The 17926-nt window shown below is 38.8% G+C and overlaps 1 pseudogene across 1 annotated transcript; it reads right to left on the bottom strand.

The window, feature by feature from the left end:
• Nucleotides 1-4976: 4976 nt before the first annotated feature.
• On the bottom strand, nucleotides 4977-5771 carry LOC309838259 (small ribosomal subunit protein eS1-like; annotated as a pseudogene). The gene has a single exon. The product of its transcript is annotated as a small ribosomal subunit protein eS1-like (transcript).
• Nucleotides 5772-17926: the final 12155 nt, after the last annotated feature.

Raw genomic sequence — 17926 nt, 5'->3', positions numbered from 1 at the left:
ATGGCCTATTTCCAATGATGTGACTAAGTGGAGGCACAATGATTTTCTTAAAGAGAAAAAAAAAGCAATTGTATAAGCATCTCTTTTTTGTGTGTAAATCCTAAGCCATGCCCTAATTTTAAAGACTTCAGCAAAAAAAAGTTGAAAGATTAATATTATACCTTGGGTGCACATTTATCCATTTAAATTAGCAGCCCTCAACAATTTTTGATCATACTACTTGACTGTGTTGGTGGCAGATTCTGCAACGAGTTGGATTGGATCCGGCTCTTATTCTGGGCAATGATCACAAAACCCACAGGAAGCAATTGGAGATTCAACAATTTTTATTGGACTATGCACTATGTGAAAACACTGCCCAGTTTCAACTGATAAACACACTTGTATGTGTGCATGTACATGTCCAAACCACACATATTGTGTACACATACAGGCACATCACAAAACAGAAAGTGAGTCAAAGGAATGTAATTTACTTCCAGCTGAAAAACCAAAGCAGTTTTCAATTCATGTCACAGGCCAGATTGTAGCAAAAGCTCCCAAGGCTCCTCCCACTTCTGTCAGCTCCCAGCTGTGCTACCCTCGAATGGGATCTGTTGACAAGGCACCTTCTGGACACTTGCTGACAAGGACAAGAAGCTTATGGGTTTTGAATGTAAAGGATTTGCTAAAAAAAGCTTCAATCCAAGCCTTCACCCCTTTCTCCCAGAGGTCAGGGCACTAAAGTCCGTGGTAGCTTGGAAAACCACTCGGTGAACCAATGAATTATTTACATTTTAGAGCTTGCTCCTTGACACTGATCTCCAGGTAAACCCAGTAAGGAAATTAAGCTCATGCACCTACATTTTTGAAATGAAAATGTAGACTGAGAAAGCTTATTTTTTCAGCCATATTAGTGTGGCTGTCTGGTCCATTGTCAAAGACTGATTCTCACCTACTCTAAACCTCAACACATCATCCTGGTGAAATTAAGTCTACCAAGAGCCAAGCCTCTTTTTCTTCTATGAGTAAATTCTGTATAACTTTAGTTCTTAGCCAATATGACATATTACATATTCAAATGTCTTTGATTTCCTTTTAATTCCTTCCTTGGGTCTAACATATGATTTATTTAGTTTGTAATTGTCATTAAAAAGAAGGTAGTGAATGCCAGTAAAAAACGCTCTTTTAAGATGGAGATAGCTTTATTTGGGCTTAATTCTTAAAAGGAATAATTTTATCTTATGAAATTCTGATTATTGCTCTTACTCCATCCATGTCTTTGAACTAAGCTGACCTGCTGACTCTTATTTTGGCTAGTGACCTTTAAAAAGAAAATAGTTTCAGGTCTCACAGAGCTCTTCCAGGATAGATGATCTTAGGTGGCTTTAATTCCATTGTCTCTCACCCCTAATCCACTCTCCGTGCTGTCTGATTTGCAACCTCTTGGCTTTGTCTCTTGCTTCCAATATTTCATTTACTTCTTCATTATGCTAATAAGTCTTACTTTTACTGATTTTTGACCTTCAGCAGTTCCTGGGTTGGGCTGAATCATTTAGGACTCCTTTACAAGTGACAGAAAGCACTTGCTTGGGCAAAATGGGGAAGTTATTGGTTCCACTCACCATGGGAAGGTCAGAAGCAGCAAGGGAGAAAAGGTGAGTGGGGACGTTTCACAAGCAGTAGGGCTGGCTCTCTCTCCCTCTCTCTCCATGTCAGTTTTATTCTCTCCTGCACACAGTCTTCTTCCAGGAGGTGAAGGACATGCCATGGCTTCAGGTTTACATTCGTATAGTTTGAGTACCTAACAGGAAACACTCCTCACTCACAGGTTTAGTTTCCTGAATTTGGGGGAAGAATTCTAATTGGGGCAGCTTGGGTTCTGATCTGGGAAATCAGGTATTGTTGGCTCAGCTTGGGCAGATATCTCTCCCTTGACTAAACATTATGGGTAGGGAGGTATTATCATGTTGAGAGATGACAGTAACCATTTCTTCTTCATGATGGAGCATGGTGGAAAGAAGAAGGGAATTTCTCCCCAAAGAAGGGAGTTGTATTACCAGAGGAAATAAGGAATATTAGACCTCCTCCCAAACCAATTAATATTCACAAAACAAAATTATACTCATTGAATTTTAAGGGTAAGTCATAGGCTTTAGAGTCAGACAGATGTGAGTTCAAACCCCAACTCTGATACTTGCTGTTCTCTTGGACAAGTCATTTACTACTTCTGAGTCTTTATTTCCTCATCTGTAAAATGGGAATAGAATACCTAACTCATAGGTTTGGAGGAATTGTATGAAATAATAATCAGAAAGCATTTAGTAGACTGCCTATAGAATACTTAATAAAATATAGAATGCTATGAGATGCTTCATAAACTCTGGCTGTTATCATGGTGCTCTGTGGTTTCCGCTTCTGATTGCTCTAATAACAACCCCACATAACCAGGTATGGCTTCTGGATCCAATCTGGGAAGTAGTTGCCAGGCTTATATTACCACTGGGATTTTCAGTGGGACCTCTCTGAGGAGATTACACAAGAAAGTTTTATTTTCTCCTCAATTTTTTCACGGCCAAAGAAATTATGAGAATAAGCAGAATGTTTTGTTACTGGATTTACATAGCAAAATAAAAAATGATATATTTGTTTATCAAATAATTAAGCAACAATTATACATCCAGCATTGTGTTCTTTGGGTAGGAAATGCCAAAGAAATAGAATGTATGGTCCTTTTCTTATAGATTTCTGTTGGGGCAATGACTAATAGATAAGAAATAATCTGGAGATGACTTAAGCTATATAATCAAAAGTTGATTTGGTTCATGTAGTAGGAGTTAAAGAAGAAAAGATCCATGTGCTTTGTTTCCTGGAGGGAATTTGAGTTTGACCTTGAAGAAAGGATGACATTTATCAAGATAAAAGTAGGCATGACAGGTGAGTGCCAGTGGAAAATGACTAGAGCAGATATTATTGAGTTTTGAGGGAGGGATTGCTTTCTAGAAACCCTCCTCTTACCTCATCACAGATTTTACTCCCAAGACTATGAGAAGAGAATAAGGAAGCATCACAGCCCTAGGGATCACAATAAGAAACAAAAGCAGATTCAGGAGGTGTTAAGACATACGTATGGTATGTGGAGGGTGGGGAATGGTAGATACATAGTTTAGGGGTTAGGGAAATATACAGTGTGAAAGAATAAAAATAAACAAAGATGAGGTCCAAAATATGGCTATACTTTTAGTGACTAAGATACAATGGAAATTAAGGGAATTAAGGTCATCAGACTTGAGAAAGTCAAGGAACTGTGAAATAGATATGCTGGATGATGGAAGGGATGCTGAAGTCATGAATAATAAGGACAGGTAGTGAGATAAAGAGGAGGACTGTGACACAGTTGCTGAAGACATAGAGGAAAGTTTGACCTGGAGTTGATCTGGGGTTGACAAAAAGAAAAACAACTAAAGTGGGGGCAGGCAGGCAGGATGGACCTAGAAGCTGTTTTTGGCAATGGCAGCAAATGATTGACACGAAGCCGAAATGGGGAACTAAGAAAATGCCAACCCCTCTTCACCTAGTGAGTTGAGGTGAAGGGTAGGGCATGGGAGAGGGAGATGGTCTCCAGTAGAGTGGACATGGAGGAAAGAGAAAATATGTCACTAAAGGAAAACTAGGGTTGAGTTTAAGCAAGTTGATGCTGAAGTTTGACTATGGGCATTTTTGTCAACCATTGAACAGAACATCTAGACAGAACACTGAAAGGGCTATCAGAGGAGAAATTGAACTTGGAGAGAAAGGATGGGATAGGGCTGGATAAGGGTGGGTCTGTAAGAGTATCTTACTTGCCCTTGAAAGACAGCTCAAGTGGTAACTCTTCTTGAGAGCTTTCTCTGCCTCTCCTTTACCCCAGGTGTCCCTCCTCATGTCGCCTTAGCGCTGAACATTCATAAATGGATATATTGTAATTCTTGGTTTGCTCATCTGTCTCCTCCCCTGTGCTAGAGGTTTCTTGAAAGGTTTATGCCTCTTTCATCTTTGTGTCCCCAAACTTGACACAGTGCCTGGGCATAGATAATTTTTAACATTTCTTTGTTGGATGAAGAAATGAAGAAATGTGAATGTGGTAGTGACATACACCCTTAACACATAACCTCTTAAATTAACCCATCTCCTGCTTATGCCAATGTTTGTTAGCCTGACTTTCTGTCAGTCTCTAGAAGAGCCCTGTCCAATAGAAATATAATGTGAGCCACAAAACTGAAGCACAGGTATAATTTAAAATTTTCAAGTTCACACACTATGGAGAAACAAGTGAAATTAATTTACTAATATTTTATCTAACCAAATGTATAAAAATATTATCATTTCAACATATAATCACTATAAAAATTATTAATGAGATATTTTAGTTTCTCTTTGTTTTGTACTCTCTTTAAAATCCGGTGTGCATTTTACACTTACATCACATCTCAATTCACACGAGGCACATTTATTTTTAATTTTTATTGAAATATAGTTGATTTACAATGTTGTATTAGTTTCAGGTGTACAGCAAGTTGATTCAGTGTTATATATATATATATGTACATTGTTTTATATATATGAACATAAAATATATATATTCTCTCTATATATTTACATATATATTCCTTTTTAGATTCTTTTCCATTATAGGTTATTGCAAGATATTGAGTATAGTTCCCTATGTTATACAGTGGGTCCTTGTTGGTTATCTATTATATATATAGTAGTGTGTATATGTTAATCTCAAAATCCTAATTTATCCCTCCCCCCCCCCCACCAGCTTTCCCATTTGGTAACCGTAAGTTTGTTTTCTATCAGACTAGACACATTTCAATTGTGAAAGAGGCACATGTAGTAGTGACTACTGTATTAGACAGAGCAGTTTTAGATTCTAGAACATACCTAGTTCTTTCCCTTTTATAAAAAAAATCACAAATAAGCTCTTTTATTTGTCACCATTAAAAGTCTGAATTTTAAACAGATTCTTGGACTGGTGACTCATATCCATCAGCTCATTCGACCTTAACACCTGTCTTATCTCCAGTAGCTTTTCCAAGAACTATCACCTTCACCATGAAGCTCCAGAGTTTTCCCAATTCAAATTTGGGCTTCTTCAGCATTTTTACTTTTCTAACAAAGAATCATGGAGCAGATAAATATATTGGCAAGCCTTTCCTATGCCTTTTCCAGTGCTGTCTGGAATCAATTTATTGACCACCTCTTTCAAGTCATTTATTTGTCTGCTCCTCTTGGGTCATGATTTCCACCATCTTCTTCCAGATTAGGAGGAACTGTCGGTGCTGGGCATAAGAGTTCTTCTGAATCTGATTGTTGCATTTTTTAGTAAAATGCACACAGAATAGATGAAGCAAATAACCATGGGTAGTCTTCATATCAACATGAACTTCAATCATGTTCTGCCATTTTTGACCATGGAGCACATTTTGTCACAGGTAAGACCCATGCAATGGAAATTAGTTAGGCAGTTTTTGCCCTGAACATCCTCAATAATTAGCTTGAATTTTCTAAATGCAACTTCATCACTCTGCAGATCAGCAAGGCTCACTTCAAAAACATGACCCTTGAGGTCATCAGATGCAATTTTGGTTGCTTGAGTTCTCATGATTAGTGTTTTCCCAATATTTCTTATATTGAACATAGCTGGTGCTTTCACATCATACAAATCTTTCTTAGAAAATGGGTCAACCACTTTCTTCTTGCCCCCTTTGGCCACCTTGTGTAACGTGCTTGTTCTGGCCGACTGCCATAGCGCTGCTCAGTGTTCTCTCCCTTCTGATGGCCTCTACACCTGGAGGGTCCTAAACTTGGATTACTCTTCCTCTAGCTCTTTTAAAAATATATACTTTTGGATAAATCATTGATAAAAGATTATTCACACATATAATGTGCAAACAATATGTAAATATTCACATATATATAATGTATATTCATAGTATAGAAATTAACATAATGCAAGTTTATTTCTTGCACATTCAAAGTCTAATGAAGAACACACGGCCCGCCTCAGGCTGGTGCAATGTCACTCCAGTCTCTGCAACCGCAGGCTCGCCCCGCATTCCGTACCCCTCCCTCCCCCCAGCCTGAGTGAGTCAGAGCCCCTGAATCAGCTGCTCCTTTAACCCCCTCCTGTCTGAGCGAAGAACAGATGCCCTCAGGCAACCTACACACAGAGACGGGGCCAAATCAAATGCCGAACCCCGGGATTTGTGCGAACAAAGAAGAGAAAGGGAAATTTCTCCCAGCAGCCTCAGGAGCAGCGGATTAAACCTCCACAAGAAACCTGATACCCTGCATCTGTGGAATACCTGAATAGACAACGAATCATCCCAAATTGAGGATGTGGACTTTGGAAGCAACAATATATGTATATATTTCCCTTTTCCTCTTTTTGTGAGTGTGTATGTGTATGCTTCTGTGTGTGATTTTGTCTGTATAGCTTTGCTTTTCCCATTTGTCCTAGAATTCTCTCTGTCCATTTGTTGTTGTTTTAGTATAGTTTTTAGCACTTGTTATCATTGGTGGATTTGTTCTGTGGTTTGGTTGCTCTCTTCTTTCTTTCTTTTTTTTTCTTTAATTACTTAAAAAAATTTTAATAATTATTTTTTTATTCTAATAACTTTATTTTATTTTATTTAATCTTCTTCCTTCTTTCTTTCTTTTTCTTTTTCTCCCTTTTATTCTGAGCCGTGTGGATCACAGGCTCTTGATGCTCCAGCCAGGCATCAGGGCTCTGCCTCTGAGATGGGAGAGCCAAGTTCAGGACATTGGTCCACAAGAGACCTCCGAGCTCCACATAATATCAAATGGTGAAAATCTCCCAGAGATCTCTGTTTCAACACCAAGACCCAGCTCCACTGAACAATGAGCAAGCTACAGTGCTGGACACCCTATGCCAAACATCTAGCAAGACAGGAACACAACCCCACCCATTAACAGAGAGGCTGCCTAAAATCATAATAAGGCCACAGAAACCCCAAAACACATCACCAGACGTGGACCTGCCCACCAGAAAGACAAGATCCAGCCTCATCCACTAGAACACAGGCACTAGTCTCCTCCACCAGGAAGCTTACACAACTCACTGAACCAACCTTAGCCACTGGGGGAAGACACCAAAAACAACAGGAACTACAAACCTGCAGCCTGCAAAAAGGAGACCCCAAACACAGTAAGTTAAGCAAAATGAGAAGACAGAGAAACACACAGCAGATGAAGGAGCAAGATAAAAACCCACCAGACCTAACAAATGAAGAGGAAATAGGCAGTCTACCTGAAAAAGAATTTAGAATAATGATAGTAAAGATGATCCAAAATCTGGGAAATAGAATGGAGAAAATACAAGAAACGTTTAGCAAGGACCTAGAAGAACTAAAGAGCAAACAAACAGTTATGAACAACAAAATAAATGAAATTAAAAATTCTCTAGAAGGAATCAATAGCAGAATAACTGAGGCAGAAGAACGGATAAGTGACCTGAAAGATAAAATAGTGGAAATAACTACTGCAGAGCAGAATAAAGAAAACAGAATGAAACGAATTGAGGACAGTCTTAGAGACCTCTGAGACAACATTAAATGCACCAACATTCAAATCATAGGGGTCCCAGTAGAAGAAGAGAAAAAGAAAGGGACTGAGAAAATATTTGAAGAGATTATAGTTGAAAACTTCCCTAAAATGGGAAAGGAAATAGTTAATCAAGTCCAGGAAGCACAGACAGTCCCATACAGGATAAATCCAAGGATAAACATGCCAAGACACATATTAACCAAACTATCAAAATTAAATACAAAGAAAAAATATTAAAAGCAGCAAGGGAAAAACAACAAATAACACACAAGGGAACCCCCATAAGGTTAACAGCTGACCTTTCAGCAGAAACTCTGCAAGCCAGAAGGGAGTGGCAGGACATATTGAAAGTGATAAAAGGCAAAAACCTACAACCAAGATTACTCTACACACCAAGGATCTCATTCAGATTTGATGGAGAAATTAAAACCTTTACAGAAAAGCAAAAGCTAAGAGAATCCAGCACTACCAAACCAGCTTTACAACAAATGCTAAAGGAAATTCTCTAGGCAGGAAACACAAGAGAAGGGAAAGACATACAATAAAAAACCCAAAACAATTAAGAAAATGGTAATAGGAACATACATATCAAGAATTACCTTAAATGTAAACGGATTAAATGCTCCAACCAAAAGACATAGACTGGCTGAATAGATACCAAAACAAGATCTGTATATATGCTGCCTACAAGAGACCCATTTCAGACCTAGGGATACATACAGACTGAAAGTGAGGGGATGGAAAAATATATTCCATGAAAATGGAAATCAAAAGAAAGCTGGAGTAGCAATTCTCGTATCAGGCAAAATAGACTTTAAAACAAAGATTATTACAAGAGATAAAGTAGGACACTACATAATGATCAAGGGATCAAGTCAAGAAGAAGATATAACAATTGTAAATATTTATACACCCAACACAGGAGCACCTCAATACATAAGGCAAATACTAACAGCCATAAAAGGGGAAATCAACAGTAACACAATCATAGTAGGTGACTTTAACACCCTACTTTCACCAATGGACAGATCATCCAAAATGAAAATAAATGAGGAAACACAAGCTTTAAATGATGCATTAATCAAGATGGACTTAATTGATATTTATAGGACATTCCATCCAAAAACAACAGAATATACTTTCTTCTCAAGTGCTCATGGAACATTCTCCAGGATAGATCATATCTTGGGTCACAAATCAAGTCTTGGTAAATTTAAGGAAATTGAAATCGCATCAAGTATCTTTTCCGACCACAATGCTATGAGACTAGATATCAATTACAGGAATAAATCTGTAAAAAATACAAACACATGGAGGCTAAACAATGCACTACTTAATAACCAAGAGATCACTGAAGAAATCAAAGAGGAAATCAAAAAATTCCTAGAAACAAATGACAAGAAAAACACAGCAACCCAAAACATATGGGATGCAGCAAAAGCAGTTCTAAGAGGGAAGTTTATAGCAATACAATCCTACCTTAAGTAACAAGAAACATCTCAAATAAACAATGTAACCTTACATCTAAACCAATTAGAGAAAGAAGAACAAGAAAACCCCAAAGTCATCAGAAAAAAAGAAACCATAAAGCTCAGATCAGAAATATACGAAAAAGAAATGAAGGAAATGACAGCAAAGATCAATAAAACTAAAAGCTAATTCTTTGAGAAGATAAACAAGATTGATAAACCATTAGCCAGAATCATCAAGAAAAAAAGGGAGAGGACTCAAATCAATAGAATGAGAAATGAAAAAGGGGAAGTAACAACTGACACTGCAGAAAAACAAGGATCATGAGAGATTACTTCAAGTAGCTATATGCCAATAAAATGGACAACCTGGAAGAAATAGACAAATTCTTAGAAATGCACAACCTTCTGAGACTGAACCAGGAAGAAATAGAAAATATGAACAGGCCAATCACAAGCACTGAAATTGAAACTGGGATTAAAAATCTTCCAACAAACAAAAGTCCAGGACCAGATGGCTTCACAGGCGAATTCTATCAAACATTTAGAGAAGAGCTAACACCTATCATTCTCAAATCCTTCCAAAATATAACTGCAGGAGGAACACTCCCAAATCCATTCTACGAGGCCACCATCACCCTGATACCAAAACCAAAGATGTCACAAAAAAAGAAAACTACAGACCAATATCACTGATGAACATAGATGCACAAATCCTCAACAAAATACTAGCAAACAGAATCCAACAGCACATTAAAAGGATCATACACCATGATCAAGTGGGGTTTATACCAGGAATACAGGATTCTTCATTATATGCAAATCAATCAATGTGCTACACCATATTAAAAAATTGAAGGAGAAAAACCATATGATCATCTCAATAGCTGCAGAGAAAGCTTCTGACAAAATTCAACACCCATTTATGATAAAAACCCTGCAGAAAGTAGGCATAGAGGGAACATACCTCAACATAGTAAAGGCCATATACGACAAACCCACAGCCAACATTGTTCTCAATTGTGAAAAACTGAAACCATTTACACTAAGATCAGGAACAAGACAAGGTTGCCCACTCTCACGACTATTATTCAACATAGGTTTGGAAGTTTTAGCCACAGCAATCAGAGAAGAAAAAGAAATAAAAGGAATCCAAATCAGAAAAGAAGAAGTTAAGCAGTCACTGTTTGCAGATTATATGACACTATACATAGAGAATCCTAAGGATGCTACCAGAAAACTACTAGAGCTAATCAATGAATTTGGTAAAGTAGCAGGATACAAAATTAATGCACAGAACACTCTTGCATTGCTATAAACTAATGATGAAAAATCTGAAAGTGAAATTAAGAAAGAAACTCCCATTTACCATTGCAACAAAAAGAATAAAATAGCTAGGAATAAACCTATCAAAGGAGACAAAACACTTGTATACAGAAAATTATAAGGCACTGATGGAAGAAATTAAGGATGATACAGACAAATGGAGAGATATACCATGTTCTTGGATTGGAAGAATCAACATTGTGAAAATGACTATACTACCCAAAGCAATCTACAGATTCAATGCAATCCCTATCAAACTACCACTGGCATTTTTCACAGAACTAGAATGAAAAATTTCACAATTTGTATAGAAACATGAAGGACCCGAATAGACAAAGCAATCTTGAGACAGAAAAACAGTGCTGGAGGAATCAGGCTCCTGGACTTCAGACTATACTACAAAGCTACAGTAATCAAGACAGTATGGTACTGGCACAAAAACAGAAATATAGATCAATGGAACAGGATAGAAAGCCCAGAGATAAACCTACACACATATGGTCACCTTATCTTTGATAAAGGAGGAAAGAATATACAGTGGAGAAAAGACAGCCTCTTCAATAAGTGGTGCTGTAAAAACTGGACAGCTTCATGTAAAAGAATGAAATTAGAACACTCTCTAACACCATACACAAAAATAAACTCAAAATGGATTAAAGATCTAAATGTAAGACCAGACACTATCAAACTCTTAGAGGAAAACTTAGGCAGAACACTCTATGACTTAAATCACAGAAAGATCCTTTTTGACCCACCTCCTAGAGAAATGGAAATAAAAACAAAAATAAACAAATGTGACCTAATGAAACTTAAAAGTTTTGCAGAGCAAAGGAAAGCATAAACAAGGCAGAAAGACAACCCTCAGAATGGGAGAAAATATTAGCAAATGAAGCAACTGACAAAGGGTTAATCTCCAAAATTTACAAGCAGCTCACGCAGCTCAATATCAAAAACAAACAACCCAATCCAAAAATGGGCAGAAGACCTAAATAGACATTCCTCCAAAGAAGATATACAGATTGCCAACAAAGACATGAAAGAATGCTCAACATCATGAATCATTAGAGAAATGCAAATCAAAACTACAATGAGATATCATCTCATACTGGTCAGAATGGCCACTATCAAAAAATCTACAAACAATAAATGCTGGAGAGGGTGTGAAGAAAAGGGAACCCTCTTGCACTGTTGGTGGGAACATAAATTGATACAGCACTATGGGGAACAGTATGGAGGTTCCTTAAAAAACTGAAAATAGAACTACCAAACGACCCAGCAATCCCACTACTGGGCATATACCCTGAGGAAACCATAATTCAAAAAGAGTCATGTACCACAATGTTCATTGCAGCTCTATTTACAATAGCCAGGACATGGAACCAACCTAAGTGCCCATCAACAGATGAGTGGATAAAGAAGATGTGGCACATATATACAATGGAATATTACTCAGCCATAAAAAGAAACGAAATTGAGTTATTTGTAGTGAGGTGGATGGACCTAGAGTCTGTCATATAGAGTGAAGTAAGTCAGAAAGAGAAAAATACTGTACGCTAACACATATATATGGAATCTAAGGGGAAAAAAAAGTCATGAAGAACATAGGAGCAAGACGGGAATAAAGACACAGACCTACTAGAGCATGGACTTGAGGATATGGGGAGGGGGAAGGGTAAGCTGGGACAAAGTGAGAGAGTGGCATGGACATATATACACTACCAAACGTAAAATAGATAGCTAGTGGGAAGCAGCCATATAGCACAGGGAGATCAGCTCGGTGCTTTGTGACCACCAAGAGGGGTGGGATAAGGAGTGGGGGGGGGGGAGAGACGCAGAGGGAAGAGATATGGGGATATATGTGTATGTATAACTGATTCACTTTGTTATAAAGCAGAACTAACTCACCATTGTAAAGCAGTTATACTCCAATAAAGATGTTAAAAAAAAGTAATAATTAAAAAAGAAGTCTAATGAGGATCAAGTAGGTCTCTCCCATTTGGGAAAAAAAGGTATGGAGAGTATGTAGGATGTCTGTAAAGGCCAGGCCTGGAAATTTCCATGGCCTTATTCAGTCATATAACTCCACCCAGATGCAACAAATGCAGCAGAAAGCCAACAAATGCAGTCTTCCTGTGTATCTAGATAGAGAAAATGCTGTGATGAATACATATCACTATCTCTGACACAGTTGTATACCTTTTATTCCTAATTTTTTGGCTAGCATCCATAGAACAGTATTAAATAACAAGCATGATCTAAGTCTTGTTTCTGATTTTAATGAAGATTGTTTTCAACATGTCTCCGTTTAACAAGATGACAGATGTGGGGAAGGGATTTGTTTATCTCATCATAGTAGGGAACTTTTTATCTCTTTCTTTGTTAATAGGTTTTTATTTATTTAATGAGTGATACAAGTTGAAATTTATCAGATATCTTCTCAGCAACTGTGGGGATAATAACATAATTTTCTTTTCAATAGCTTAATTGTGAATAAGAGTTATTAGATTTCTTAATGTTGAACGACTTTTTCTTCTAGGATAAAGTCTAACATTATATATATAATTATATATAAATACATATAATGTTTTAGAAAAGGTGGATTCTGTCTGCTGTTATTTTATTTAAGAGATTTGCATCGATATTCAGAAGCAAGATTGGGCTACTTTTTAACTATTTTTGTCAGATTTCATAATTCATAAGTGACTTTCAGAGCTTTATCTCTTTCGCTAGTTTCTTGAACTGTTAAAGTTATACCTAAGTTAAATGATTCTGCAAAGAGAAAAAGAATACCATTGTGCTTGGGCCAGTTAATGCTGTTGTGGGTCTATATTTCAAGCACGTTACCACCAGGCCTGTCAATATTCCCTGCCGGCAGTATCCATCATATCTTTGATTATAACTATAACATTTAAAAATTTTAATAAGAATATTCTTATTACTTCCATGCTCTCTTTCTGGCCCTCAGTATGCTCTTTTATCATAGCAGTCTGCTCTTACTTACTGCTGCTATATTCCTGAAATTGTATCAAAAGTAAAAAATTGATTTTTTAATAAATGCCTCTCCAGTTTTCTACATTTCCCCTGCTTTCAGTGAGGGTGTTTCCTCTGCTTCAGTGAGCTATACTTGTTTACCTTCTCCCTCGTTTGAAACTGTTGATTCTACTAGTGTATTCAATCTTTACCACTTATCTTTGTCAATGTAGGTCTAGATAAAGCAGTACTCCCGGCTGATAGAAGTTCCTGCAGTACTGGTTGAGGTTCCTGCAGTATTAGTTCTCGGGGCAGTGTTGGACCAATGGGTGGCAAACATTTCAGGGCATGTCTTTGGTGTCCGTGGGTCAACATGTAGGGTCAGCTCTCCCCTTTTCTGCCCTCCTTCCCCACAGTTAGGAAGAGGATAGGGTGTGCAAGTTTCTCTCTGGATATAGTGAGTGAGAATATACAAATAACCTCTCCGATATACCTAATGGGATTGAGTATAGCATTCTGAGTCCCTCTGCCACCATGAATCCTTCTGTAAATTTTATCTTAGGTGTACTGAGTAATGTCTACGTGATGGACAGCTTTTGTTTCATAGTTGCTCTCCCCATATTTGTTCTGGTAATCGTTCCCTCTCTTTCTTCACCAATGTCTCTTCTACCCCTCCAACCATATTAGGGGTTCATATTATTAAAGGTTGTTTGTCACAGAAACTTGCCTATCTCTCTCCCATGTGTAGTCTCAGTAGTGGGCATGTGACTAAGTCCATGTAAATTTTGGTTTGAATAAATCTATCATGAGACCTCATCAACCTGGCCTCGTTAATGGGTTCAAAGGTGGAACAGTGATCCAAGCCAGAGTCAATCAGAGTTTTTTGAAGTAGATCTTAGATAGTCAAGCTGTGAGCTTAAAGGATTTAAATGGCCAGCTCTCTGATCACAGGGAGAAAAACTAGGCAGCAAAAAGAAGCTGATGTGCTGGGAGAAACAGACTTGTAAGTACTTGGTTCTGGTCACAACATTTCCTGGAGGATTGAATTCCTGCTTTCCCTCAGCTGTGCAGTGCTTCACATATTGTGAGCTACCCAAATAGACCCCTTCTTTGCCCATGTCAGTTCCAGTTGGAGTTTTTCCTTTTAACAAAGAGTATAAACATTCTGAGCATGGGTATATATATTTTCTGCTCCTCACCTATTTCATCCTATGGAAATCTAATTCTCTAAGTGGGACCCTTGCTGATTTCCAGGGCTTGGACAATATTTTCCTTTCTACATTCATGGAACTGCCTCAGCAGGGATAGCAAGAGGGACAGAGTCAATGTCGTTCTGAGATCACTGTCCTGGAGATACATATCTGGATCCATTTTTTAAACTTTCCTTCTGTGTTAATTTTGTTTCCTTCTTCATTTGTGACTCAGTTCTCATTATTTTCTTCCTCCTTCTGAGATATGAGCTGATTTTCCACACACACATGACAATCGGGATATAGTGAAGAAATTCAATGTGCATAGTTAAATATAATAGGATTTGTAAAAAAACAATGTGTAATAGGGCATCATTAGCATACAAATACCTCAGAAAAAAAATTAAATGTCTAGTGACTTCAGCAGTTAAGTTTTTGGTCTTGGACAAATCTCAGGCACTCTCTGAGAGCCTGGTGTGATCTGGGCACACACTCGCTCTCCTGGATTAGACTCCTGGGAAGTCCCTGTACTTCGGTGCAAGTCAGTAATTTGACTGATCTTTTCCACAGATCCTTTGACTTCCATTTAAGACTTGAAAAAAGTATTCCATTATTATAGCAGCTATAAATTCTCCTTCTTGTTGGTAAGTAAAAACTATCCTAGGAAGGGATGAAATTGGGGTTACAGTCTAAAGTACTGTCTTTGTTCTTGAGAAAACAATTTTTTTCCCCAAAAAAACCTATGAGAAAAAATTAGAATGCTTAAACTTTTCTGATAACATACTTGAGCAGTTTTTTATTTGAAGCAGAACTTTGTTCATCGGATGCTTTTATAATTGATAACATTTTTTTTGATAAAGTTGCATAAAGTTCAACCAGTCTTGTTACTAGCCTTATAACCTTTAACTACACATCCCTTTCATGTTCCTTCTCTAACAATCCTAACGAGACACTTTTCTTTTTTCTATAACCACCCCAGTGACCAAAAGAATCTTTGAACCATCTTTCTGTCTCTGGCTAGTTGCTTTGCTCCAAGTCGAAAACAAAACTGACGTGTGCCCACATTGAACCTATCTGAGAGGTTTGCTCTAACACACTGTAAAACTTACACTGGGTGAGAAAAGCCAGGCAGCCTGGGTTTCCCTGGCTCTTCTCTCCCCTTACACCTTTGACAATGTTGCCTAGCCCTACACTTCCGTGCTTACACTTACCTCCAGATTTTATACTGAGTCAATTTTTTACTTTAGAGCTCCCTATCTTATTTAGTAACCACTCTTTTACAGAGCAGTCTCTGACATGTTACACCTCTGGATGCATCACCTAATCTTTCACTGAGCTGTTCTCTGTGCATGTGGTATAACTCTGAGTTGGCTGCAGACTTCTTTGATGCCTCTGGAAGCCCTTTGGTGGTAATAATACTAATATTAAAAAGCCAACATGGAGGGTATATTATGCTCCAGACACAATGCTAAGTAATTTACTGGCAAAGTATTTAGAACACTGCTTAGCACACAGTAAGCCATTAATACAGATTTGTTATTAGTACTATTTATAGTCCTATGAACTTGGTACTATTATCTTCATTTCGCAGATAAGGGAGCTGTGAGTCACAGAGAATTATATAACTTGTACAGGGTCACTAGAGCTCATGAAGTGGCAGAGACAGAACTTGACCCCAGTCTGTTTGACACCAATATCTATCCATGTTCTTAACCATTACAAAACATTTGGCTAAATTCTCCCACACTAATCGATCTGATTTTTGCTATAATACCCTTGTAGTCTTCAGAGCAGTGTAAGTTATACTCAAGACAGGTTTTACTTTGGAATTCTTTCCTCTTTTAAAATTCAACTACCTCATAGATATACAGAATAAGGCACAAGCATGTATCTCCCTGGAGAGTTTCATTTTGAAATTTCAAGGCCATTGAAGTATGTGTCCGTAGGGAGAACAATGAGTTTTTCAAAACTTCTAAGTTGCTAAGGAACTGAATTTTTTTCATCTGTTAATATGGTACTTCAGTTAGCTCCTTTAGTTATATTTTCTTCAGTAGTTCTCAGCCACCAATACCTCATATTTGCTCTCATAGAAAGAACTAGACTATGACAAGGGCTGGGCAATATCAAAAGTTCATGGGTATATTTATACTATAAATAATTAATAATAGTATTAGAGACTCAACCTTGATGGTCTAATGCATCATACTTCTTAAAATTATTTCATTCGATGCTCAGAAATGTTCTGTGATGTAGTGGCCTTTCAGTCACGTTGCCGGATGTTGTCGCCTAGGGTTCTAGAGAGGACTTTCCTCCCCTGCCCATCTCCTTTCTTTTTCCTCTTGCCTCCTAAACTCCTCCTGCCCTCTCCTTCCTTGGCCCTCTGAGGGCTAAGTCTGCTTGAAAGGAAACGAGGACAGCCAGACCCCGGGGCTTGGAGCCCTCTTAACGGCTCCTGGATCCCCAGGGACCAGTCGGGTGACAGTCTCAACCCAAGCAGCTGGGGTGTCATAACCCTTTCCACTTAAATAGCACGGCGCCCCGACCCCATGCCTGGAAGCTGCGTAACCCTGGGCTCCACCCACCCCTCGGGCCGGAACCCGGCACGTTTATCTCCCGCCGGATTCCCACAGGAATGAACGAATGGGCTTAACGGCGACTACGGATGCTAGAGGCGCTTGGCGAGAAAGGTGTCATTGAGAAGAAAGTTGGTTTCTACAGGGACTGCCGTGGGCGGCGCGGTGGCTCACGTGTGCGCTGGGCCCGAGGACGCGCCGGCGGCGGGATTCGAACACCGAGTGGAGCTGCGCCGCGCGGTCTGGTCGGCGGCCGGCGGCCCAGGTCCGAGTGGGAGGAAGCGGCGCGCACAGCTGGCTTCCGTCGGGCTGAGGCCTCCCTCCCCGCCTGCTCCCCTCTCTCCCGCCTCCCGCCCCAGAAATTATCTCAAGCGTTGCCAGTGCGATTCCAGAGCCCCACTCGGGTGGGTTCTTTTGTTTCTTTGTTTTAATGACAGTTCCCAGCCCTTCGGCGTGTCATGCGCGATTAATTCTCTGGCTCTTTTGAAGGCAACTGGGGTGATATTTCTTCTGCATCATCCTTTTGGGGATAATTGTTTATGACGTGACGTCAGCCGGATTGATTTTTCTCTCCTGAATGAGAGAGAGAGAGAGAGAGAGAGAGAGGCAGAGAGAGAGCGCGAGAGAGGGTCACAGATGTGTGCGGAGGCCACAGATAACTGACATTTGGAATTCCTTCAGGGCAAAGGGAGATAGCAATGGGAGCTTGAAAGTGTACAGCCAAGACTTCAGGCTGCACGGAATAATTAAGAAGTTTTTCTTAAAAAAAAAAAAGAAAGAAAAGAAAAAAGAAAAGAAAGTCTCCTCC

Source organism: Grampus griseus (assembly GCF_964374135.1).
Source record: "Grampus griseus genome assembly, chromosome: 1".
Lineage (NCBI taxonomy): Eukaryota > Metazoa > Chordata > Mammalia > Artiodactyla > Delphinidae > Grampus > Grampus griseus.
Note: the sequence above shows the minus strand (reverse complement) of the source record. Positions and strands in the feature narration are given on the sequence as shown.